The sequence below is a fragment of the Aegilops tauschii genome, chromosome 6 (assembly GCF_002575655.3).
Source record: "Aegilops tauschii subsp. strangulata cultivar AL8/78 chromosome 6, Aet v6.0, whole genome shotgun sequence".
Taxonomy (NCBI): domain Eukaryota; kingdom Viridiplantae; phylum Streptophyta; class Magnoliopsida; order Poales; family Poaceae; genus Aegilops; species Aegilops tauschii.
Window position 1 is genome coordinate 73,421,806 of NC_053040.3, and position 21,831 is coordinate 73,443,636.

Consider the following 21,831-nt stretch of genomic DNA (forward strand, 5'->3'; position numbering starts at 1 on the left):
CTAAAAGCCTAAAAGGTCGTATATTTAGAAACAGGGGGAGTACTTACCTAATCATATAGTAGAGACCACTTTTAAGTTTTTTTGTTAGACAATATGCTTTAGGAAGCTCTATCATGATATTTGACGATATTAAAATAAACATGGACGCACAAACCCACACATGTGCTAAATTATATATATGAATTATGTTAAGATATCATCAAAATATGAATTATGTTAAGATAAATAACTTAAATTTGGCATAATTGTTTTGTTGATGTACGTCACAACCGTATGACAAAGAATACAGTAACTAATATTTAGCAATGTTGTTGTGTGATTAACTATGCCAACTAAGTGCAACACATCATACTTGTTTAGGTTATAGTCTAATGAAATAATATGTTTAGACAAATATAGAAGTTTAGTATGAAAATATAAGTATTTTTTATTTCGCCATAGGGCCAAACTACAAACTGTATATAACTTGCTTCCCACATGGGAATCATTTCTGTCAACGGTTTATTCAGATCCCACACCATAAGTTGGTTGTTAGCAGAGGCAGACTCGAGCAAATTTGGTGAATTGAGGCTGAACGATGGACCATGCACCTGCCAGACCAAACAATTGGACATCCGCTACGTGTCGGTTATTGATCAAAGTGCGCAGCCTGTGACCATAACTACAAATAAGATTAGAATTTACTGATGCATACCGAGCCAACGCGTGTCGCAAACCGGGCAACCGGTGTGTCCCTGTCAAGGCCGTCCAGTTCTGCTGCCGCGAGATTGCCAACCATCTTGTCAAACAATGTTCGGCTCGCCGGTGACTCCTGCGATGGGGCACTCTCCCATGAGAGTCAGGGCTTGCATCTGTATTCATCCGGGTGAAGAATATCCATATCCCTGCCAAATAGGGAAAATTGGAGAAAGTATAAAAAAGAACCAAAACAGAAGAGATAGCTTTGGCCAAACTCAAAATACGATTGGAAATTTTGCACTCTCGAAAAGTGCTCAAAACCTTGATATGAGATCTTTGCTGTTCAGAACCGGCAATGCTAGGTAAACATATACCAGCAATGCTAGGTAAACATATACCCTCCATCCCATAATGTAAGGCGTTTCTTGACACTGTCGGGACGGAGGGAGTAGTTGCTTATTTGGCACAAGGGAGTCTAAACTTGACGATATATTGTTGTGGAAGGCAGAGAGAATCATATATGAAGCTGGACTGTACATTTTGCAAAAGTCTATGTATATTCATGGTTATTCACATTGTTCAAGATTTAAGTCGACTGAATTATGTCACCGGACAGTGTTCAGTACTGATTACTATTTGTGAACTAATGACTAAACATTTTGCAGCATCAAGCACATCTTATCAATACGCGGAAACAAAAATGATGTTGTTAAACATTGGATATTTTTCAGTCTACCGGCAGGAACTAGCATCATCATTCAGCACAAGAAAACATTGGACATTTTTATCTTTGCACAAGTGATTACTAAAAGCGATGCTACTTCACTATCAACTACCACGTAAAGAGCAAGCACATATTGTCAATTTATATTGAACTTAATTTGCAAGATTCAGTTACCAACTACTATATACTCTATAAATTTCTAGAGATATACTCCCTCCGTTCCTTAATATAAGCCTTTTTAGAGATTCCAATGTGGACTATATACGGAGCAAAATGAGTGAATCTACACTCTAAAATATGTCTATATACATCCGTATGTAACCCGTATTGAAATCTCTAAAAGCCTAAAAGGTCATATATTTAGAAACAGAGGGAGTACTTACCAATAATACACTAGAAACCACTTTTAAGTTTGTTGTTAGACAATATGCTTTAGGAAGCTCTATCATGAAATCTGATGATATTAAAATAAACATGAACGCACCACCTACACATGTGCTATATATAATTGATGCAAATCGTCAACATATGAATTTTGTTAAGATAAATAACTAAATTTAGCATAATTGTTTTGTTGATGTACGTCACAACCGTATGACAAAGAATACAATAATTAATATTTAGCAATATTGTTGTGTGATTAACTATGCCAACTAACTGCAAAACATCATACTCGTTTAGGTTATAGTCTAATGAAATAATATGTTTAGACGGATATAAAAGTTTAGCATAAAAATACAGGTATTTTTGTTTCGCCACAGGGCCCAAAATATGTTTGGACAGGCCCTGAACTCACCTGATATGTTTCTATGGGTCCCGTACGAGGAGTTCGCCGCTTTACAGGCCATCGGTTATCAGCCCTGAGAGAGAGCCCGCCTGCAGAGAATTGGACCAACTCACCCGACTGAAAGCCTCCATAGAATTGAACGACACCACAGGTTCTACGAGGATGTATAATTTTCTATGCCAACCCTGGGGTGGACCGCAGAATGTGTATCGAAGGGTCCCTGATGGTGCCGAGCACTGAGCCAGCAGTCAGGAGCGAGTCGTCGGTGGAGAAGGCGATCACGCTCGGGATGCCCTCCGCCGACTTCACCTCCTCGACGCAATCCTTCGCGCCCTCCTTGTGGTCTGGTTGGCCCGACAGCAATCCAAGAGAAAATAGCAACCAACCGAATCGAAGAGGGGAACACCACCAATGATCACGACGAGCAAAACATAGGCGTGCAACAGTGAGACGAAGAAGTGGAAAATCTCGCATCAGGGAATCGGGATTTGGAGGGGAGGGAGGGGCACCTTTGCTCCGCTTGGGGGAAGCACCTTGTTCGCCTTTTCTCCATTGCTCTGCTTGTGCTTGGCGGAGAAGGAGATGTTTTTGTTGAAACAAAGAAGACCGAGAAGTTGCGACAGAGTTAAGGCAGTGGGAAGGGTGCGGCGCACGTCGACGATATATATCTGGCAAAAGGAAGGAGGGTCCGGTTGACATGGCGGATCCGGCCACCCCTTCGTGCTCCAGGATTTCAGAAACCGTCCGATACTATCTGCGTAGGTGGACTCCGCTTGTGACTGACCGAGTCAAACCCGACGCATGTCCGATACTATCTGCGTAGGTGGACTCCGCTTGTGAATGATCGAGTCAAACCTGACGCATGACGAAAGGGGTTGGAGGTTACGCAGACACAACTCTGTGCGTGTGTGTTTTTACGGGAAAATGCTGCTTTATTTTTTCAACTGCCAACTAGACTAGTCATCCTCCTCCTCGGATATGTTGATAAAGTTTGTGCCGGAGCCGCATGCCTCTTGGTCATTTGCAGTCGGGCGCACCTCCGACTCCTCTTCGGAGTCAATCTCGGTGAAGATCTCGTCAATCTCCGTGTTCAGCTGGCGGAGGAAGGAGCGTTTGGCCTCCACCTCTGCCTCCGACTGGATGGAGTCAAGGATGTCCTGCTACTTTATCGCCTCCTCCGCCTGGGCCACCTCGGAACTTGAAGAGCGCATTGGTCATGTCGAAGCTTGTAGGTGCCGGATCTGCCTCCTCTGGCTTCTTATTCTCCATGGTTGCGTCCTCCTCCTCCTCCATGGTCGCTCCCTGCTCCTCCGGCTGCAGCGAATCTGCAGGAAGCTCGGCTGTGATCCGAGCTTCAGGCCTGGCCCCGATCTCCTCCAGCAGCTACAGCCTCCACTCTGGAGTGAGCATGGCGTAAGTAGTGATCCAACGCCTCGACATGGCTAGTGGCGGACGAATTGGAATATGGCATCGGTGGAGGAGGGAGGGGAAAGAAATTGGCGCGTGCTAGGGTTGGGATGCCGCCATCCAGGTTAAATAGCCAGACTTGGTTCCTCGGGCAGCATATGCCGGAGCGGTGCCACACGGCAGCACGAATACAAAAAGGCGGTCGTCGGACCGCTGCCCTTGAAGTCAGTCCTACATGGCGAGCGCGTCTGGGCATCCTTATATCTACCTCAGATATAGACCGGGTATAAGGAGTGTCGGTCACTTCAGACTTTTGGGTCGAATTTACCAGGTCCGGTTAGGTGGCAATTTTACGCCCGGACAGCCAGTGGGGACGTTTGGGGTGAATTTAACGGCTTCTGTTGTAGATGCGCTTAGAACCCACTTGATTCGATACTGATCAAAATTTTCCCAAGAGCGTCTCGATCTCCTCAACGAGAGGCCCATGCATGGATCAATCCAGATAGGTGTCTGAAAGCGCCTAAACTACTCCTTAAATTCGACCCCTCAAACACCCGCGGACACGGTGAAGCCTCAAATTTGTTAATCTGCATCCAGATACCTCATACTAGAAACCTTAAATTCATAAAAGCATGCAAAAGATGAAATACACGTTCTACGCAGATCAATAACCTATCTACGTGCCCGGCTCGAGGTACATGGGCGGCAGCCACAACTCCAACTCCTCCGCTCCTTTATTAACCTACTAAACTCAAAAGCCTCTAAGAAAACTTTTAAAGCGCCCTAACGGTTTTAAAAGGCATCCTTTTTAGAGAATTTAATCTGCTCTAAAACAGAGTATACACCTGTGCCTGTGAGCCCAGTTGAGCTTTTCTTGACTGAACGATGAAACCTTCACCTGGGCTAGGAGTACAAGGGGCATTAGAGAACGGAGGGCACCTAGATTGATCTGAAAGACTAGTTTGAAGCTGCTAATTAGTCTCTTCTCACAAAACTGTTCATGACAATTCAATGTGAAATATCTTCAGAGTCCAGGTCCAGGCAATCAATGTGTTTGTTTAGCAACCAATACATTGCATCACCGGCCAAGATCTTCTATACACTACAAAAAGGTACTACTGCCAGGAAAAGAACAGTGCACTGAGACAAACCACATAGACACAAATCATCCACATACATACTAATCACCGGCCAGGTCCAACGGAAGTAATCTGTGTCAGATTCGAAGTATTCTCAGCACCCTTCAAAGGAAGTAAGACAGGGATAACTGTATTTTTACTTGTGATCTCATCATCCACATACACTAATCAGTTTTAGTTGAAAAAAAAAAGTAAAATTTGTGGAAAAAACAAGAAAGAACTACCATGGTCGCCAAGAAATAGATCTATAAAACAGAAAGAAAAAATAACATGAGGCGTTTCCAAGATATAAGCTGGCACAGAGAACGCCACTAAACAGGATTTACCACACATCAGAGAATAGCGTGTAGTGTCCGAGACTAATTACTGCAAGGAACACTAGTCATCCTCAGGAATCGGTAACGAACGCGCATCAAACCAAGAAACAAACAGTAAGAAACATACAGACTACTCCACAGATAAATCATCAATTTGGGGGAGCTCGGCTAGCCAAGGGTTTGTCTTCAAAAATACTACTGAAGAGGTAGCATCAGAAACTCTAGTCCACATAGATGTCATCACCGCTCGAACTCCCTAACCAGCAAACATAAAAAAAACAAGATGGAACCAAAGAACATATTGATTGATGGAATGAGATCTAGGAGCTCAGACAGCCAAGAGGTCATCTGCAGATGCCACTGAAGAGGTGGCATCAGAAACTCTAGTCCACAAATTTGTCATCACCACTACAACATCATGGACCATCAAAACGAAAAATAAGAAACAAACCAAATCGAGATTCATCAAGAATCAAAAGAGTTATGTGTAGGGGGGGGTGGCCGGATGAGCTATTGTTGTTTGGAAAAATTAATGACATCACATTGCTGTTTGGAAATTTGTAGGCGGCATTGGTGGGGATTTATATAAAAAAAATAGGAGGTGGGGATTTGTCTAGGGTTTTCCTCTCTTCTTTGCAGGTGCAGATGGGGCAGGCGGACAAGTAGACGCACGGAATTTCCTATTTGCCACCTTTAGCGGCACGCATCCGTAGGGTGGATCCTATATGACGCTCGCAGGCAGCAAATAGGAGCTATATCTCGCTTATAGTGAGATTTTTTTTTAGCAAAGGTAGCTAGGCCTTATTGAACATCAAGAATGTTTACAGGTATTATGAGCGTATCATGAGTATTGCCTAACCAAATATGCCTTCCCTGAGACCCAAAAAGATGAAGGAGAGTTCTGTTAAAAGCTATGCAATGATTAGCAGAATTTCTGCTGCAACATCTACACCGGCGCCAATGCTCTGAATCTAAAAGTTCTGTTTAATGCTTGCTTTCATCCACCAAATGAATGTAGGAGTAAGCAACAAAATCAGAAGCAAAACCAAAACCTCGAGAAAGAAAAACAAGCCTAGGGGAAGATATGAACATTTTGTTACATTAATAAATGTGCCAGAAGACAGATAACACGATACAGTTTGGTAATGCGTCATGCTGTTTAATACTGGCCAGTGTTTCCGATTAATCTATGCTTCCCTCTACAGGATGACCAAACTGTTAACAACAGGCCATTCTTCCAGTTGTGAAGCAACAAACACATAACATTTTCCATTGAAGCATTGTTTTTGGGCAGGAATAAGATATAACTAAGTATTTCCTCAGTTCAGGTCTCCAAATTGCTTCCACACCACGCCATGAGATAGCGCATCAGAAGAACGAAAGTATATACTTTGATCATCATCGGACAGTTTTAAAATCAGAAAACATGAGATAAACAACAAAAACCATTGTTTGGGGCGCGAAGGAGATAAAATGAAGTATTTCCTCAGTTCAGGTCTGAAAATTGCTTCCGCACCGTACCATGAGATAGCACATCAGAAGAACGAAAGTATTTGGTTTCATCATCATCAGACAGTTTTCAACATCAGAAAACACAAGATGAACAACAAAAAAACCATTTATTTGGGGCAGGAAGAATTTAAATTTAAGTATTCCCTCAGTTGAGGTCTCCAAATTGCTTCTGCACTGCGTCATGAGATAGCGCATCAGAAGAACGGAAGTATTTAGTTTGATCATCACCAGACAGTTTTCAACATCAGATAAACAACAAAAACCATTGTTTTGGGGCGGGAAGATGATAGAATGAAGTGTTTCCTCAGTTCATATCTCCAAATTGCTTCCACACTGTGCCATGATAATAATAAGAAGTAACTTTCTGAGGGCACCCTCAGAACATTTGCATAATTGTATCACAGTATTTTTCTTAGAATATTTGTCCAGCCATCAGTCTGTTTCAGAATTACGGAATGACAGCATGGACGCATAGCAACAAATCAGTCCCGAAAGATGGTATAATTAACAGGTTTTTCATCATGGACAAGACTGAAGAATGAAGACAAAAATTTAAAATTCTAGAGGAAATCTGGTAGGTGGACACCAGAATTGCCGATTTTTACAGCATGGCACACAAAGCGCACCAATCAGTCCCAAAAGATGGTTTGTTTTGTTTGTTATTTTCACCATTGTCCAGCCAAATTCTCAAACAGACTAAACAACAGTATCAAGGACAAAAAGAAAGACGGAAGAGATATCAAAGGATTATGGAAGTATCTACAAAAATTATGACAATCAAAAAAAGTTTAGTTTGTCCTCAGAATTGCAGAATGACAGCATGGACGCATAGCGACCAATCAGTCCCGAAAGATGGTATGATTAACAGGTTTTTCGTCACAGGACAAACATAAACACAAACACAAAACAGCCAGGTCTACAAAGGTCAGAATTGCAGATTTGACAGCATGGCACACAGAGCGCACCAATCAGTCTCGAAAAGGTAACTATAATCAATATCAAGGAAAAACATAGTGAAAAAGCTTCAAGACCAAAAAGAGAAGACGCACAATAACCAAAGAGGATGAGAAAAGAGACTAACCAGTGAGCTCATATATGCCCTCAGACATCCGAGGAAGGATCTGATAGCATTAGCTCTCAAGCCTGGCTGGGCGAAAGCTCTTAGGCCGTAACTGCAAATGTTTTGAGAAAAAAGCCTTAATTTAATCATCCCTACTAAAGCAAGTATTGCATCAGACATCCAATTTCCAGCACTGCATCAGACATCCAAGGCGACAACTGCAAATGTTTTGAGAAACAAACCTTGCTTTTAACATCATTTGCAATGCAGGGCAATATTGAACATACTATGTTTAGATTGCTGAAGGTCATTGAGAAACATAATATTGACCAGGAGAAATAAAAAGGCTCAGACATCCAAGGAAGGAATCAGGAGCATCAGCTCTCAAGCCTGGCAAGGCGAAAGCTCTTAGGCGGCAACTGCGAATGTTTTGAGAAACAAGCCTTAAATTTATCATCATTGCCTTAAATTTCCTAGTAGCAAAACTTTTACAAATATATCAGACAGTCATGACGTACCAAGTACCTATCAATGCATGAAAACTAATTCTTGGCCCAATTATAGATACCATGGTCAATGCTTGTAGCTACCAGAGAAGGACCATTAGGCCCAAGTTAGATTAATTTAGAAACAACTAATAAATAACAAGCTTAGTCAGAGAGAATAACTACTGGCATGGAATAGCACACACTGTAGGTAGGCACTAAGGACACTTGTAGCTAAGAGAACACTGCTTTCATCTGTTAAAACCTCAGAAAAACGCATAAATTTTTGGAACCAACTACACTGCAAAGCCTCTAAGAAAACTTTTAAAGGGCACTAATGATTTTAAAAGGGGAAAAACTTATCATAACCCGGCGGATCACAGCGGCAGCGTCCGCCACCTCCAATGCATGACACGTGTTCAGTGAGGGCTCGTATACCATCCTTCATCGAACGCGCTTTTGCAACAGAGGCTATGTTTCTAAAACATATGTGGTGTTGCAGTAGTTTACGACGGGTCTATGTTCTAAAACAAAACCTCGGTCGTGAAAATTTTCTGCAACCAGACCTCAGTTGCAAAAAAAATTGTAACAAGATCTCAGTTGCAAAAAAAATTGCAACAAAACATCTGCTGCAAAAAAATTCTGGAACAAGAGCTATGTTTCAGAAATAATTCTGCAACAAGGCCTGTGTTGCGATTGTGAAAGCGCGCTCGGCTCAGCTTGATGCGGCAAATCGGACGGCTCGCGACCAAAAAGATCAGCCGGCGGATGCGTAGCACGCCCCTTTTAAAAGGCATCCTTTTAAGGAAGTTGGCTCTGAAACAGAGTGCACACCTGTGCCTGTGAGCCCAGTTGGGCTTTTCTTGGCTGAAGGCTGAAATCTTCACTTGGGCTAGGAGTACCAAAGGCATTGGAGAGAAGGCATCTAGACTGATCCGAAAGACTAGGTCGAAGCTGCTCATCAGTCCCTCTCACAAAACTGTTCGTGACAACTCAATGTGTTTGTTCAGCAAACAATGCATTGCATCACCGGCCAAAATCTTCTACACAGGTACTACTAGAAAAAGAACAGGGCACAGAGATGAACCACATACATACTAATCATCCACATATGTCCATACTATCGATTACTGACAGGGTCATCAAGAATTAGATCCAAAAAGCAGAAAAAATAACAGAGGACTGCTTGTGAATATATGCAGGGCAACTACTCTCGTACGCATCATGTCGCTGTAGCAGAAGCTGTCATCTACTCCCTCCGTCCCAAATGTAAGGGAAAAATATCTTAAATTTTAATAGGGAGGGAGTAACTAACAAAGCTCGTCGTCATTTGACCTCGTATCCTCGCACTGATGCAAGGACCAAGCTGCCTGCAACTGACGACGTGAAACTGTAGCATTGCAGCATGCGACGCCACCGAGGGCTGCGGCGATGGGAATTGGCCAGATACCTTACAAGCCGCTAAGGTAGGTGTGGTGAGTGCAAGAATAATTGTAATTTATAACTTCTTTTATGTGACAGATTTTGCATGACTAGTGGGAATTGGAACCAGCTTCTTAAGAATGTAAGATTAATTTGTACCTTTTGTCCTTCTTTTGTACAGTTCTCTTTATCAATACCAGATATTCCGATATCAGTTTTTGAGTGTTTTTTCTCAAAATAAAAAAATAACAAGTCTTAATGTGGTAAAAGTACAGGAATTAGTTCAGGCACTTTGTAGTTAACCTTCTACAACATTGCTTCTGTTAGACTGAAAACTGTAAAATAACTACTGCCTTAAACTGATACCATCTGTCCAAATCGTATCTCACTAATTTGGCTTTTCTTTGCCTTCTTATTTCCTCCACACATAATGTTGTTTTATTGTCAAAGCGAAGCTGTTAAGAACCCAAGCAAGTTGCACTGAAATCAAAACCATTCTCGTATTTCTTCAACCGAACCTGAAGCACAAACAGTGATATTGTCCCACAACATGTCTGGCATGGGGAAGGTCAATCCAAGGCAAGCTCCAACCATTGCATGGGGCAGCAAGAGTTAGCATCGTTTAGGGGCAGCACGCCTACCACTTGACTCTTGTTCAGAGTTGGTGCGCATATAAAGACTTCTCATGCGGATCTAACCATTCAAAAGTAAAAAAGATGATTTCAGGGCCTCAGAGATCATGGTGGTTGTGATCATCAAATAGGAGTTGCCCCATCAAGAGTAGCAAATATTTTGATAACATCACTGGTTCCAAGGAGAACACGAACAAACACAACTAAAACAAATAAGAAAAGATTGTACGCCGAGTCAGAAGTAGCTGGATAAAGATGTCATGTTTATTACAAATCAATGGGAATCTGAATGATTTTCTTCTTCATTCTCGCAATCCAAGCCAAATCAAAACAAAGACAATACAGTTTCGAATATCAAAACAAACATACTGCACAAGATGGTGGAAGTAATCGTGTCAGATTGAAAGTATTCTCAGCACCCTTCCGAGAAAGTAAGACAGGGATAACTGTATTTTACTTGTGATCTCATCATCCACATACATACTAATCAGTTACAAAAATTTGAAAAAAAAATGCTCGTACAGTCTATCACGGTCGGCAAGAAACGAAAATAACAAAGAGGACTACATGTGAATGTATGTGGCGTTTCCAGGATAAGCTGGCAGGGAGGACGCCACCAATCAGGATATACCACATAAGAGAATCGCTTGTAGCGTCCAAGACTAACTACCGCGAGGAACACAAATCATCCTCAGGAATTGGTAATGAGCACGCATCAATCAAAAGAAAGAACTACAAGAACAGATGGATTCTGGGAGCTCAGACAGTTTAAACATCAAATAGGTACTTCTGACTCAGAAGGGTGCCATGACATCAGAAGAACGAAAGTATTTAGTTTGATCATCAGACAGTTTAAACATCAGATAGGTACAAGTAAATAAAAAACAAATAGCCAAAAATAAACACAATCAGACAATATCAGGTCAGTTTATTATCTCCCTCTAGGAGATAATATATTTCTCATCAACACATGAATCAGGTCAGTTTATTTTACTGACACAGATGATCACCAGGATGCATGAACAACATTCAGTGATCCAAAAACAGACTAGGAATGAAAATTCAAACTGCAGTATACTCAGTTCTTCCATACTCTAGATTTTCATTACGTAAGTACCATGGTGATTGATTGTTGAGCTCTAAGAAAATGTGTTCAGGCAAATGCAACTCCATCAAGCAAAAGATATTTCATTACTATTCAATAAAAAGTTGCCTTCCACATTTGGGACATGCTTATAGAGGTCATGAAATCATACAAGAACATTATTCAATGACAACATCAGCATTTCCATTGCCAAGGAGGTGTGAGTTCCTCTCCTGGTGGAGCTAAAGGTCCCTCTGTCCCTCACACTATTTAATGCTTGCTTTCATCCACCTAATGAATGTGCGAATAAGCACCAAAATCCAAAGCAAAACTAAACCCTCATAAATAAAAACATACACATGGGGAAAATATGGACATTTTCTTATGTTAATAACACAATACAATTTTATTAAGAGTCATGCTGTTTAATGCCAACCAGTGTTTCCCGCCACCTGACCAAACACCACGACATTTTTCATTACAGAAGTAATATTTTTCATTCCCATCTACAAGAGGAAAAAAAGAGGTGAACATCGAAAAAGGTTGTTTTGGGAGGAAGATATAACGAAGTATTTCCTCAGTTCAGGTCTCCAAATTGCTTCCACACCGCACCATAAAATAGCGCATCAGAAGAACGAAAGTATTTAGATTGATCATCATTGGGACAGTTTTCAACATCAAAAAAATAAGATAAACAACAGAATAAATTGTTTCAGCGCAGGAACAAGATAAAATGAAGTACTCAGTTAAGGTCTCCAAATTCCTTCCACACAGTGCCATGAGATAGAGCATCGGAAGAACAAAAGTATTTAGTTTGATCATCACAGTTTAAACATCAAATAGGTACAAGTAAATAAAAAACAAATACCCAAAAATAAACACAAATGGACAATATCAGGCATATCGTTGCTCCCTCTAGGTGATAATATATATCTCATGAACACATGAATCAGGTCAGTTCTTCCATAGAGATTTTCATTAGTTAAGTACCATGGTGATTGATTGTTCAGCTCTAAGAAAATGTGTTCAGGCAAATGCAACTCCATCAAGCAAAAGAATAGGCAATCAAGAGTGAAGAAGAGGAACAAGGAATAACAGAACATCGAACCAGTAGCCCTCAGGGATTATGCATATGATTTTCATCAAGGAAGAAAACTCAGGTCTCAAAGATGTGCCATCACTGGACTCACAGGACTAAACTGAATAGAAAAGGGCAAAGTAAAATCATAAAACATATAATGATAAGCAGGAGCAATTTTGGAGAATGTTATTCGCTGCGCCTCACAATTGCAAGTAGGGGAAGCGACTCAAGATCCCCATAAAGTCTAGCCCCTTCGGAAAAATCGAGCCACAGAGAAATATAACAGGAGGATCAACTAATCAAGGGGCTGAGTCACATTATTCAGAACAAAAAGTAAGTTCTCTTCAACATAATTTGTCCTCAGAATTGCAGAATGACAGCATGGACGCATAGCGACCAATCAGTCCCGAAAGATGGTATGATTCAACAGGTTTTTCATCACCGGACAACCATAAATAACACAAAACACAAGGTCTACACAGGTCAAACCTATATTATTTTAGGGTTGGACGACAGACTTGCATATATGACAGCATGGCACACAACAGCGAACCAATCATTCTCAACATGGTGACTAATAATAATGACGGAAGTCCTGATGTGGCAAGTAACATTTATATTTATTGATAAACAAAAATGCTAAAACTCTGACAGACTTTTTGACATGACAAATCAACCATTTTGCATGTCTAGAGTTGGCAAGCACTTTTAAGTCAAAATCGGACGTTCAATGTATTCAGGTCCTTTCCTAGATAAATAACAGACATAAGTTCAGGCACTTCGTTATTCCAGGCATCTTATCTTATTTGGCCTGAAACTGATACTATTTGTTCAAATCTTATCTTGCAGATACAGCTTTTCTTTGCCTTTTTATTTTCTACACACATCATGTTGTATTGTTGTCAAAGCAATGCTGAAGAAAAACTACAGCGTTCTGAAGCAGAAACAGTGACATAGTTTACAACCGTTGCACGGGACAACTGAGTCGGCATCGTTTAGGTGCGGGGCAGCACGGGACAACTGAGAGCCTGTTCGGCAGTCATCCAGCTCCTCAAAATACAGGAGCCGACAGAGCGCCACTTTGACGGCTCCAGAAAAATAGGCTACGGTGCCGCTCCACTCCGGCCGCTCCAGGAGCTGAGCCGTGGAGCGGAGAGTTACCGAACAGGGCCTGAGTTGGCATCGTTTCGGGGAAGCACACCTACCATTTTAATCCTGTTGTTCAGAATTGGAGCATCTGAAGAATTTTCATATGGAAGCTGTACAGAGAATCGTCAAAAGATAAGAAAGATGATTTCCTGGACCTCAGAGATCTTGGTGGTTGTGATCATCAAATGGGGTCGTTACCCCATCAAGAGTAGCAAATATTTTGATAACATCACTGGCTCCATGGAGAACACAAACAAACACCGCCAAAACAAATCAGAAATAAACGACTGAAGCCACCAGATGGCAGATTGTACGACGAGTCAGAAGTAGCTGGTTAAAGATCTCATGTTTATTACAAATCAATGGGAATCCGAATGATTTTCTTCTTCATCCTTGCCATCCAAGCCAAATCAAAACAAACAATGTATACAGAATTACAGATTACAGTTTCTATAACAAATCATACTGCACGAGATGCTGGAAGTACTCGTGTCAGATTGAAAGTATTCTCAGCACCCTTCCGAGGAAGTAAGACAGGGATAACTGTATTTTTACTTGTGATCTCATCATCCACATCCATACTAATCAGTTAAGAAAAATCAATAAAAATTAAAAACTTGTACGATCTTATCACAGTCGGTCATCTAGATCCATAAAGACAGATAAAAGAAGAGAACAAAGCAAGAGAGGGCGGCGTGTGAATGTATGTGGCGTTTCCAGGATAAGCTGGCACAGAGGACGCCACCAATCAGGATATACCACACATCAGAAAATCGCATGTAGCGTCCAAGACTAATCGCCATGAGGAACACAAATCATCCTCAGGAATTGGTAATGAACGCGCATCAATTAAAACAAAGATGTACAAGAACAGATGGATTCGATGTGATGAGATCTGGTAGCTCAGACAGCCAAGGGGTTGTCTGCAGATGCCGCTGAAGAGGCGGCATCAGAAACTCTAGTCCACAAATTTGTCATCACCGCTACAACCTCTCATCGACCAGTCATCGAAAAGAAGAAAAAGAAACAAACCAAATAGAAAACCAGAGCAATGCATGAGGGAGGAGGGCAGAGCCGCAAGGGGAGGAGTCTGGATGTGGCGTTGGTAGGGATTTATATTTTGGTCTGCAATATGGGGTCAAGGGTTTTCTTCCTCGGCTGCAAATGAGGTGAGCTGACGCACCAGCCTGCTGGGCTGCCGACAAGGGGCTAACACGTCTCTCTCGGCTCAAGAGACTCCTTGTTAATGTTAACCCTGGATACTTCTGCAAGATCACGGATCTTAGTAGTCAAATCTTAAAATCAGTTTATTACCCAGATGTTGATTTCCTTGAGGCCTTGGAGTGGATTTGGGGGGAATTTGACATAGATGGGATTTAATCACAGGCAATACCTGTCAATCCCTCTCATTTGTGATGGAACCGAACAAGGCCAACCTGAAGCAGAATTGGGCTTTTCATCGAGCCAATTATGGCATGCTATTGTTGAGGGGAGAGATACCCTCAAGTTGGGCTCGGTAAAGCGAATTGGTACAGAAGAACATACTAAAGTGTGGGAAGATAATTGGCTCCCTGAGATTTTAATCTCTGGCCAATTGTTGCAAGATCTGTCAACCCACCGGAGTTGGTTTGTGAATTGATCCAGAGCGGCACGGGAAGATGGAACATTGAATGAACATTTTCTGGAGATGGTCAAAGATATTATTATGAGGATTCCTATTAGCTCAACAAGACAAGATGATTTTTGGGCATGGCACTATGACAAGTATGGGAGTTTCACAGTTCGCTCTGCCGACAGGACCCAACCTTCTGAACAAAAATAAGATTAAACAGAGAAGAGGTATTTTACGTTCCATAAGATTCTTTCATGAACCAAAAAAAATCTCAGTGAAAACAAAGAGGAAACAACATAATAATACTCGAAGTATAGTCCATTGGTGCTCAGATTCTATGGGTGTATAGATGTCGTTCACAGGGATTTTCCATCAGTACGAGGAATGTTTTATAATCACTGCACCAAAAAAGGCTCAATTGACTCAAGAATAAAAGAAAGAACAGAGATTAAACTGAAATTTGGGGCCAAGCATAACCCTGGACGGATTTGTCTAACCGCCACCTGAAACATCTCAGGAGTGTTGTAAACTCAGATGCAAGAACAGCAGCAGAACATAGAAACAGTGCACCCCGCATACCAAGATGAAAACATCAAATGAAAGACAACAAAGTATGGGGATATTAATAAGGCTCAGACATCCAAGGAAGGAATTAGCAGCATTAGCTCTCAAGCCTGGCTAGGCGAAAGCTCTTAGGCGGCATCTGCGAATGTTTTGAGAAACAAGCCTTAAATTTATCATCAACGCCATAACATATCCCAAAACTACCCAAATCATATTGACATCAGCCACAAAAATATTTTAACCACAATAACCAGCTCTGGAAAGTGTATACCTACCAAAATAGAGATTGTTCCTATCAACACACAGAAAACAGAGCAAACAATACGAGAGAATCCCTCAGAGACCCATTTAAAATCATGCACACAGATGAACCAAACCAGGTGCAAATGGAGATTCCAACCCTGACCAAACCACAAATAACCAGCTCTGGAAAGTGTATACCTACCAAAATAGAGACTGTTCCTATCAACACACAAAAAACAGAGCAAACAATACAAGAGAATCCCTCAGAGACCCATTTAAAATCATGCACACAGCTGAACCAAACCAGGTGCAAATGGAGATTCCAACCCTGACCAAACCACAAAGGTTATAGCCAAAGGAGGACACATGAAGTGGTGAGAAACAGCTGTTGTTTACAGTGTCATACGGCACTTCCTGGTCTGAGAATCTTCACAGGGATAATTTAAGTTGAACGAAATTAAAAATATAATAATTAATATAGAAAATATTACGCTACTGGTTTTATGCCTCAGAAAGCCGCAAAAATATCGTCATTCAGAATCAGACGGTAATTCCAACATAAAGCTAATCATCATGGGCTTCAATTACATTACAAATCACTAGTGTAAAAGAAAACACTGCTCACCAGCCAATACCACAAAAGATGATGCCCAAGAAAACATGGTGTATCATCAGAATATAAAAGCCTTCTCATCCACTGGTAAATAGGCACTGTGTCAGAAGGTGTCCTAAGATTGATCAAGGTATCATCACATGATACTGACGAAACAAAGAATTAACTAAAAAATTAAAACTGATCTCTAATGGTTTCAGTTGCAAAGATGACATCACAGGCAGATCATGCCACCCCTTGGATCAAGTGTTGGAATATGCATCAATACCTCCTCACAACCCAAACAGGGAGGCGGCTCCTCTACCGTGCCTTCTTCGGCGGATGCATTGATCTGGGCCAGAAATTTACCACAAACTAATCAACCCAGCCCAACTGTTAGATGTACACACACCTGAACTGATTAACTATGCTCACCTTCTAAAAAAAAGTTTAACTATGACTCATATCTCGAAAAAAAAAACTATGCTAAAAAAAATTTGTTTTGCCTCAAAAAAAAACTATGCTCAAAATTTACTAAAAAAATAAGCTAATTTTTTTTGTTTTTTTAGTGGAACTAATTAAATAATTAACTTAAAAACAATTAACGACCCCTCCATTTCTAAATATAAGACCTATAAAAGATTTCAATAAGACTACTCTAAAATGTATATAAACACATTTTAGAGTGAAGATTCACTCATTTGGCTCCATACGTAGTCTATATTGAAATCATTAAAAAGTCTTATATTTAGGAATGAAGGGAGTATAATTAATACATGACCAACGCTGTAAAATGAACATGATCTGGGCATGCACTGGGCCCTCAGGGAGGATCGTCACGCTGGATCCCTCAGTCCAGCGCCCACTTTGCAAACGCCGTCGTCAAGGACCGACGTTCTAAATCCCTCTGGCCTCCTTCATCTTCACCAACACCTTCATCGAGCAGGGAATTCCTCCAACATGTGGTTCTACGACCGACAAAGAAGCAAAAAATGCACTAATCTTTGTTACCTTAATAACCGTGTTAGTTTAATTTTGTTCTATTATTGGACCATCGCAGACTTGAGTGCACGGTCAAGATGCATTTTTTGTCCATGAACAGAAAATGGTCCATGAACAGAAAATAATCGAACTAACACGGTTATTAAAATAATAAAAATTAGTGCATTTTTTGCTTCGTGGCGGTCAGAAGGAATCTAACGTGGTGATCCTCACAAACGGCACAATGCACGCTTGAATCATTTTTGTTTTTTGTTTTGCAGTGTTGGTCAAAATTATAGTTAGTTATTTAATCAGTTTCCCTAAATATTTATTTCCACATTTCATATTACTTGTCTTAGATTTGTAGATTCAGACGGAGTAGTTTTTTAAAATGCAAAAAAATACTCAGTAGACAAGAAAGTGAATGCCTAGCGGTCATTCTGAGCTTCAGAATTATTGTTTTACTTACAAAACTAAACAGTTAATCAATTCAGGCATTTGTACAAATAACGGCTGGGCTGGGCTGGGCTGGGCTGATTAGTTTTTGGCTAGTTTCTGGCCCATGCAATGCGCCCACGAGCATCCGAAGAAGCCACAGCAGCCATGCTGTGCTCAAAGGAACGGTAGAGGAGCCGTTTCCCCCAAACAAACCATCTAAATTGAAAGGCATTTCTCAAAAAAAAATCTAAATTGAAAGGCAAAAATAACAGCCAAAGCTTTCAGAAGAGGGAGCTTGTTATCCTCATCGCAACTACTCCCCAAAGGAAACACGCATCAGAAAAAACAGCAGATTAAAAATAAAGGTTTATGATGGCTCGGTTTAGCGGGATAATCGGCATACAAATCTACTCCTGAGAGCTGTGATTTGGTCTGTGTGATATAGCAGAGCATGGCACACAACATTGCTTCTGTATTGGCAGACAAAAATGTAAAGAAATACTCCAGGCATCTTATATTATTTGGCCTGAAACTGATACCGTCCGTCCAAATCTTTACTCCACACATCATGTTGTTTCTCCAAGCATGGAGTACAAATAATCAAGTATTTAAGATCTAGATTTTCTTTGCCCTTTTGTTTCTCAATGCTGTTGTTTTGTTGTCAAAGCAAAGCTGTAAAAAAACTACAGCAATCTCGTATTTCTTCAACCGAATATGAAGCAGAAACAGTGACATAGTTTACAACTGTTGCACGTGACAACTGAGGGCAGGGGAGCACCGGACAACTGAGTTGCATCGTTTAGGGGAAGGACCCGTACAATTTTAATCTTGTTCAGAACTGGAGCATCTGAAGACCTTTCATGTGGGAGCTGTACAGAGAATCATGAAAAAATTAAGAAAGGTGACTTCCAGGGCCTCAGAGATCTTGGTGGTTGTGATCATCAAATGGGGTCGTTGCCCCATCAAGAGTAGCAAATATTTTGATTAACATCACTGGCTCCAAGGAAAACACGAACAAACACCACTAAAACAAATAAGAAATAAACGACTGAAGCCAAAAGATGGCAGATTGTATGACGAGTCAGAAGTAGCTGGTTAAAGATCTCATGTTTATTACAAATCAATGGGAATCCGAATGATTTTCTTCTTCATCCTCGCCATACAGGCCGAATCAAATCAAAAGAAAAACAATACACTTTCGAACATCAAACCAAACAGGATCTCACAATGCATACAGAACACAGTTTCTATAACCAATCATACTGCACATGATGCTGCAAGTAACCGTGTCAGATTGAAAGTATTCTCAGCACCCTTCCGAGGAAGTAAGACAGGGATAACTGTATTTTTACTTGTGATCTCATCATCCACATACACTAATTAAAAGCTTGTACGATCTATCACAGTAGGCCATCTGGATCAAGACAGACAGATAAAAGAAGAGAACAGAGCAAGAGAGGGCGGCGTGTGAATGTATGTGGCGTTTCCAGGGTAAGCTGGCACAGAGGACGCCACCAATCAGGATATACCACACATCAGAGAATCGCATGTAGCGTCCGAGACTAATCGCCATGAGGAACACAAATCATCCTCAGGAATTGGTAATGAACGCGCATCAATCAAAGCAAAGAAGTACAAGAACGGATGGATTCGATGGGATGAGATCTGGGAGCTCAGACAGCCAAGGGGTTGTCTGCAGATGCCGCTGAAGAGGCGGCATCAGAAACTCTAGTCCACAAATTTGTCATCACCGCTACGACGGACCTCTCATCGACCAGTCATCAAAAAGAAGAACAAGAACCGAAACGAAACGAGCCGAATTGAAAACCAGAGCGATGCGTAGGGGAGGAGGGCGGAGCCGCAAGGGGAGGAGCTACCGGGGTCTGGAGTCTGGATGCGGCGTTGGTGGCGATTTATATTGAGGTCTGGAGTATGGGGTCTAGGGTTTTCTTCCTCGGCTGCAAATGAGGCGGGCCGACGCATTGGGCTGCTGGGCTGCCACACAAGGCTACTAACGCGAGTTTTGGTGGGCCGATCTATTCATCTTCAATTTAATTATGGTAACCCTCATAAACAAATTAATTATGGTAGTACAATGAACATTAGAAATAATAAAAAATTCATCTAAATCATCCGTAGACCACATAGACTCGTGAGCCATTCAAAATCGACTCGTATTTTAGCTCAACTGGAGATCGACTCGAAAATAAATGAGTTGGGTACGAGCATTTTATGTAGCTCGATCGAGAAACGAGCCGGTCTTGAGCCAGCATTGTCTCGCTCGATTTTAACTCGATAGCTTGATATCATATAAGTATATTAACTAATCTTCATGTCTATTACGAAGAATTAGGATCATCCATTGTCATATTTTTTTTTCATTTTACCTACTAGCAAACTTGGAAATTAAGCATGGAGAACATTTAGCCTCAGATGAAACGTGGCCAACCGTGTGTTCAATATCTTGTTATTTTAGGCAAAGTTGAAGGTAGAGGCACATTCGTTGTCTATTATCCATGATCTCTTGTTATTAGATACTAGTTTTCAGTTGAGAAATAATGAGTTGAGTTTTATAGTGATTTTTTCTGTTGTGACATATCTTGCTTTAAAATTTGCCTTGAAATAAATTAAAAAATCATCTTATTTAGCTCAAAAACTAGCTAGAAATCGACTCATGATCATTACAAGCTGAGCACGGGTCACTCACTACAGCTCGACCTTGAGCTTCATGCATTTTGAGCTCGCTCGAATTTTAGTATGAGTTGAGTTGAGCCTAGGCCAACTCGCTCGAAGTCGACTCATTTGCAGCCCCTAGCGACAATTACAAGCATTGAAGTGAGTCGAAGACACGCCACCGTCATCGTCCCTCCCTCGCCGAAGCCGGGTAAAAATTGTTGTAGTAGACAGTTGGGAAGTTGTCGTGCTAAGGCCTCATAGGACCAACGCACAAGTACAACACCCGCCACCAATGAAGAGACACGTTGATTAAAAGGATCCAGCGTGAAGACACATGAACGTAGACGAACGAACACCGGATCCAAGTAGATCCACCAAAGATAACCAGCGACCAAATCCCACAAGTATGGGTGCGGTCCAGATCTGGTCCTTAGGGGATAAGGGATCCCTCTCCGGGTAGGCGAGGATGGGTGTGGTTTGGTGGGTTCTCCCTCTTCACATGCACAGTGGTCGTTGGTAGTGGTCAGGACACCGCTTCTCTGTCGGGCAGATCGACATTGAAGGCCACAAGCATGGCGTTGTGTGAGCTTGCTCGGCAAGGATCGTCGGTAGTCACGGGGTTGTGTCTCCCCTAGTCCATCGAGACTGGCTGGGGATGCAGGCATGGATGCCTCCTACCGTGGAGGCGTTGAGCCAGATTCTGGTGTTGGGCTAGGAGTGAAAGGAATTGTCTTTTACTCTTCCTTCCGTGGTTGATGCATCGTTATGTGGAAAGTGGTGGAGTCTCGGACATGGATGCCGGGGCAGTGGCTCTGGATGGCGATCTGCATGGCTAGCTCTTCGGCGGGCACCATGGCGGTGCTGGTGGCTTTTCCTCTTGGTCGTGTGGACGACGAAAGGTGTAGCGGTGAGTGGCTCGGGCGCTCTCTGTCCTTGGCAGTGGCATCGTCCCGATCCGGACTTGGGGAACTGATCGCATCACACTTGTTCTGGAGACCTCATGGTGGCACGGTGGAGTTGCCGAGCGAAAGCTCTGCGCTTCGTAGCCACCGACGACAACGCTCACGGGCGTCGCTCTCTTCATGAAGACGTCTTCGTGGTGCTCCTCTTCATGTAAGGGTTCCGGGTTAAGCCCCTTGTCTGTTCTTGACTCGGCAACGATGACGCTTTGCGTTGTTTTCTCTTTCGAAGGCGTTGTCGCAAAGCTTAGGTGGTATAGTGCGTAGCGTGACATTGTACTCAGTTCTT

At 41.8% G+C, this 21,831-nt stretch overlaps 36 non-coding genes and 1 pseudogene across 36 annotated transcripts; all 37 read right to left on the bottom strand.

Moving 5' to 3' along the window:
* Nucleotides 1-4,805: 4,805 nt before the first annotated feature.
* LOC120967608 (small nucleolar RNA R38) lies at nt 4,806-4,898 on the bottom strand. Its single transcript, XR_005761338.1, has one exon. It is a non-coding gene; the product is annotated as a small nucleolar RNA R38 (small nucleolar RNA).
* Nucleotides 4,899-4,999: 101 nt separating this feature from the next.
* Nucleotides 5,000-5,135, bottom strand: LOC120967680 (small nucleolar RNA snoR80). The gene has a single exon (XR_005761406.1). It is a non-coding gene; the product is annotated as a small nucleolar RNA snoR80 (small nucleolar RNA).
* Nucleotides 5,136-5,208: 73 nt separating this feature from the next.
* On the bottom strand, nt 5,209-5,305 carry LOC120967651 (small nucleolar RNA Z157/R69/R10). Its single transcript, XR_005761375.1, has one exon. It is a non-coding gene; the product is annotated as a small nucleolar RNA Z157/R69/R10 (small nucleolar RNA).
* Nucleotides 5,306-5,372: 67 nt separating this feature from the next.
* On the bottom strand, nt 5,373-5,467 carry LOC120967650 (small nucleolar RNA Z157/R69/R10). Its single transcript, XR_005761374.1, has one exon. It is a non-coding gene; the product is annotated as a small nucleolar RNA Z157/R69/R10 (small nucleolar RNA).
* A 691-nt stretch (nt 5,468-6,158) lies between these two features.
* On the bottom strand, nt 6,159-6,305 carry LOC120967703 (small nucleolar RNA snoR137). The gene has a single exon (XR_005761428.1). It is a non-coding gene; the product is annotated as a small nucleolar RNA snoR137 (small nucleolar RNA).
* A 60-nt stretch (nt 6,306-6,365) lies between these two features.
* LOC120967585 (small nucleolar RNA Z159/U59) lies at nt 6,366-6,461 on the bottom strand. The gene has a single exon (XR_005761317.1). It is a non-coding gene; the product is annotated as a small nucleolar RNA Z159/U59 (small nucleolar RNA).
* Nucleotides 6,462-6,532: 71 nt separating this feature from the next.
* LOC120967588 (small nucleolar RNA Z159/U59) lies at nt 6,533-6,628 on the bottom strand. The gene has a single exon (XR_005761320.1). It is a non-coding gene; the product is annotated as a small nucleolar RNA Z159/U59 (small nucleolar RNA).
* Nucleotides 6,629-6,703: 75 nt separating this feature from the next.
* Nucleotides 6,704-6,799, bottom strand: LOC120967589 (small nucleolar RNA Z159/U59). The gene has a single exon (XR_005761321.1). It is a non-coding gene; the product is annotated as a small nucleolar RNA Z159/U59 (small nucleolar RNA).
* A 202-nt stretch (nt 6,800-7,001) lies between these two features.
* Nucleotides 7,002-7,093, bottom strand: LOC120967542 (small nucleolar RNA SNORD96 family). Its single transcript, XR_005761287.1, has one exon. It is a non-coding gene; the product is annotated as a small nucleolar RNA SNORD96 family (small nucleolar RNA).
* A 51-nt stretch (nt 7,094-7,144) lies between these two features.
* Nucleotides 7,145-7,241, bottom strand: LOC120967547 (small nucleolar RNA SNORD96 family; annotated as a pseudogene).
* A 117-nt stretch (nt 7,242-7,358) lies between these two features.
* LOC120967538 (small nucleolar RNA SNORD96 family) lies at nt 7,359-7,450 on the bottom strand. Its single transcript, XR_005761285.1, has one exon. It is a non-coding gene; the product is annotated as a small nucleolar RNA SNORD96 family (small nucleolar RNA).
* A 211-nt stretch (nt 7,451-7,661) lies between these two features.
* LOC120967526 (small nucleolar RNA SNORD14) lies at nt 7,662-7,780 on the bottom strand. The gene has a single exon (XR_005761277.1). It is a non-coding gene; the product is annotated as a small nucleolar RNA SNORD14 (small nucleolar RNA).
* Nucleotides 7,781-7,968: 188 nt separating this feature from the next.
* Nucleotides 7,969-8,089, bottom strand: LOC120967511 (small nucleolar RNA SNORD14). The gene has a single exon (XR_005761263.1). It is a non-coding gene; the product is annotated as a small nucleolar RNA SNORD14 (small nucleolar RNA).
* Nucleotides 8,090-10,257: 2,168 nt separating this feature from the next.
* Nucleotides 10,258-10,341, bottom strand: LOC120967553 (small nucleolar RNA SNORD24). Its single transcript, XR_005761292.1, has one exon. It is a non-coding gene; the product is annotated as a small nucleolar RNA SNORD24 (small nucleolar RNA).
* Nucleotides 10,342-10,393: 52 nt separating this feature from the next.
* Nucleotides 10,394-10,475, bottom strand: LOC120967607 (small nucleolar RNA R12). The gene has a single exon (XR_005761337.1). It is a non-coding gene; the product is annotated as a small nucleolar RNA R12 (small nucleolar RNA).
* A 76-nt stretch (nt 10,476-10,551) lies between these two features.
* On the bottom strand, nt 10,552-10,643 carry LOC120967613 (small nucleolar RNA R38). Its single transcript, XR_005761342.1, has one exon. It is a non-coding gene; the product is annotated as a small nucleolar RNA R38 (small nucleolar RNA).
* Nucleotides 10,644-10,734: 91 nt separating this feature from the next.
* Nucleotides 10,735-10,866, bottom strand: LOC120967677 (small nucleolar RNA snoR80). The gene has a single exon (XR_005761403.1). It is a non-coding gene; the product is annotated as a small nucleolar RNA snoR80 (small nucleolar RNA).
* Nucleotides 10,867-11,818: 952 nt separating this feature from the next.
* On the bottom strand, nt 11,819-11,913 carry LOC120967586 (small nucleolar RNA Z159/U59). Its single transcript, XR_005761318.1, has one exon. It is a non-coding gene; the product is annotated as a small nucleolar RNA Z159/U59 (small nucleolar RNA).
* A 70-nt stretch (nt 11,914-11,983) lies between these two features.
* On the bottom strand, nt 11,984-12,079 carry LOC120967590 (small nucleolar RNA Z159/U59). The gene has a single exon (XR_005761322.1). It is a non-coding gene; the product is annotated as a small nucleolar RNA Z159/U59 (small nucleolar RNA).
* Nucleotides 12,080-12,360: 281 nt separating this feature from the next.
* LOC120967596 (small nucleolar RNA R66) lies at nt 12,361-12,432 on the bottom strand. The gene has a single exon (XR_005761326.1). It is a non-coding gene; the product is annotated as a small nucleolar RNA R66 (small nucleolar RNA).
* A 251-nt stretch (nt 12,433-12,683) lies between these two features.
* Nucleotides 12,684-12,776, bottom strand: LOC120967537 (small nucleolar RNA SNORD96 family). The gene has a single exon (XR_005761284.1). It is a non-coding gene; the product is annotated as a small nucleolar RNA SNORD96 family (small nucleolar RNA).
* Nucleotides 12,777-13,629: 853 nt separating this feature from the next.
* On the bottom strand, nt 13,630-13,715 carry LOC120967552 (small nucleolar RNA SNORD24). Its single transcript, XR_005761291.1, has one exon. It is a non-coding gene; the product is annotated as a small nucleolar RNA SNORD24 (small nucleolar RNA).
* Nucleotides 13,716-13,792: 77 nt separating this feature from the next.
* LOC120967604 (small nucleolar RNA R12) lies at nt 13,793-13,874 on the bottom strand. The gene has a single exon (XR_005761334.1). It is a non-coding gene; the product is annotated as a small nucleolar RNA R12 (small nucleolar RNA).
* An 88-nt stretch (nt 13,875-13,962) lies between these two features.
* On the bottom strand, nt 13,963-14,055 carry LOC120967612 (small nucleolar RNA R38). Its single transcript, XR_005761341.1, has one exon. It is a non-coding gene; the product is annotated as a small nucleolar RNA R38 (small nucleolar RNA).
* Nucleotides 14,056-14,176: 121 nt separating this feature from the next.
* Nucleotides 14,177-14,310, bottom strand: LOC120967676 (small nucleolar RNA snoR80). The gene has a single exon (XR_005761402.1). It is a non-coding gene; the product is annotated as a small nucleolar RNA snoR80 (small nucleolar RNA).
* A 62-nt stretch (nt 14,311-14,372) lies between these two features.
* Nucleotides 14,373-14,467, bottom strand: LOC120967646 (small nucleolar RNA Z157/R69/R10). Its single transcript, XR_005761371.1, has one exon. It is a non-coding gene; the product is annotated as a small nucleolar RNA Z157/R69/R10 (small nucleolar RNA).
* A 944-nt stretch (nt 14,468-15,411) lies between these two features.
* LOC120967682 (small nucleolar RNA snoR8a) lies at nt 15,412-15,497 on the bottom strand. The gene has a single exon (XR_005761408.1). It is a non-coding gene; the product is annotated as a small nucleolar RNA snoR8a (small nucleolar RNA).
* A 220-nt stretch (nt 15,498-15,717) lies between these two features.
* On the bottom strand, nt 15,718-15,838 carry LOC120967518 (small nucleolar RNA SNORD14). The gene has a single exon (XR_005761269.1). It is a non-coding gene; the product is annotated as a small nucleolar RNA SNORD14 (small nucleolar RNA).
* A 316-nt stretch (nt 15,839-16,154) lies between these two features.
* LOC120967653 (small nucleolar RNA Z112) lies at nt 16,155-16,335 on the bottom strand. The gene has a single exon (XR_005761378.1). It is a non-coding gene; the product is annotated as a small nucleolar RNA Z112 (small nucleolar RNA).
* Nucleotides 16,336-16,396: 61 nt separating this feature from the next.
* On the bottom strand, nt 16,397-16,477 carry LOC120967673 (small nucleolar RNA snoR77Y). Its single transcript, XR_005761399.1, has one exon. It is a non-coding gene; the product is annotated as a small nucleolar RNA snoR77Y (small nucleolar RNA).
* Nucleotides 16,478-16,560: 83 nt separating this feature from the next.
* Nucleotides 16,561-16,657, bottom strand: LOC120967665 (small nucleolar RNA snoR31/Z110/Z27). Its single transcript, XR_005761391.1, has one exon. It is a non-coding gene; the product is annotated as a small nucleolar RNA snoR31/Z110/Z27 (small nucleolar RNA).
* A 42-nt stretch (nt 16,658-16,699) lies between these two features.
* LOC120967684 (small nucleolar RNA snoR31) lies at nt 16,700-16,791 on the bottom strand. Its single transcript, XR_005761410.1, has one exon. It is a non-coding gene; the product is annotated as a small nucleolar RNA snoR31 (small nucleolar RNA).
* A 2,028-nt stretch (nt 16,792-18,819) lies between these two features.
* On the bottom strand, nt 18,820-18,906 carry LOC120967550 (small nucleolar RNA SNORD24). The gene has a single exon (XR_005761289.1). It is a non-coding gene; the product is annotated as a small nucleolar RNA SNORD24 (small nucleolar RNA).
* Nucleotides 18,907-18,983: 77 nt separating this feature from the next.
* Nucleotides 18,984-19,065, bottom strand: LOC120967603 (small nucleolar RNA R12). Its single transcript, XR_005761333.1, has one exon. It is a non-coding gene; the product is annotated as a small nucleolar RNA R12 (small nucleolar RNA).
* A 124-nt stretch (nt 19,066-19,189) lies between these two features.
* LOC120967611 (small nucleolar RNA R38) lies at nt 19,190-19,282 on the bottom strand. The gene has a single exon (XR_005761340.1). It is a non-coding gene; the product is annotated as a small nucleolar RNA R38 (small nucleolar RNA).
* A 94-nt stretch (nt 19,283-19,376) lies between these two features.
* Nucleotides 19,377-19,510, bottom strand: LOC120967679 (small nucleolar RNA snoR80). The gene has a single exon (XR_005761405.1). It is a non-coding gene; the product is annotated as a small nucleolar RNA snoR80 (small nucleolar RNA).
* A 62-nt stretch (nt 19,511-19,572) lies between these two features.
* Nucleotides 19,573-19,667, bottom strand: LOC120967649 (small nucleolar RNA Z157/R69/R10). Its single transcript, XR_005761373.1, has one exon. It is a non-coding gene; the product is annotated as a small nucleolar RNA Z157/R69/R10 (small nucleolar RNA).
* Nucleotides 19,668-21,831: the final 2,164 nt, after the last annotated feature.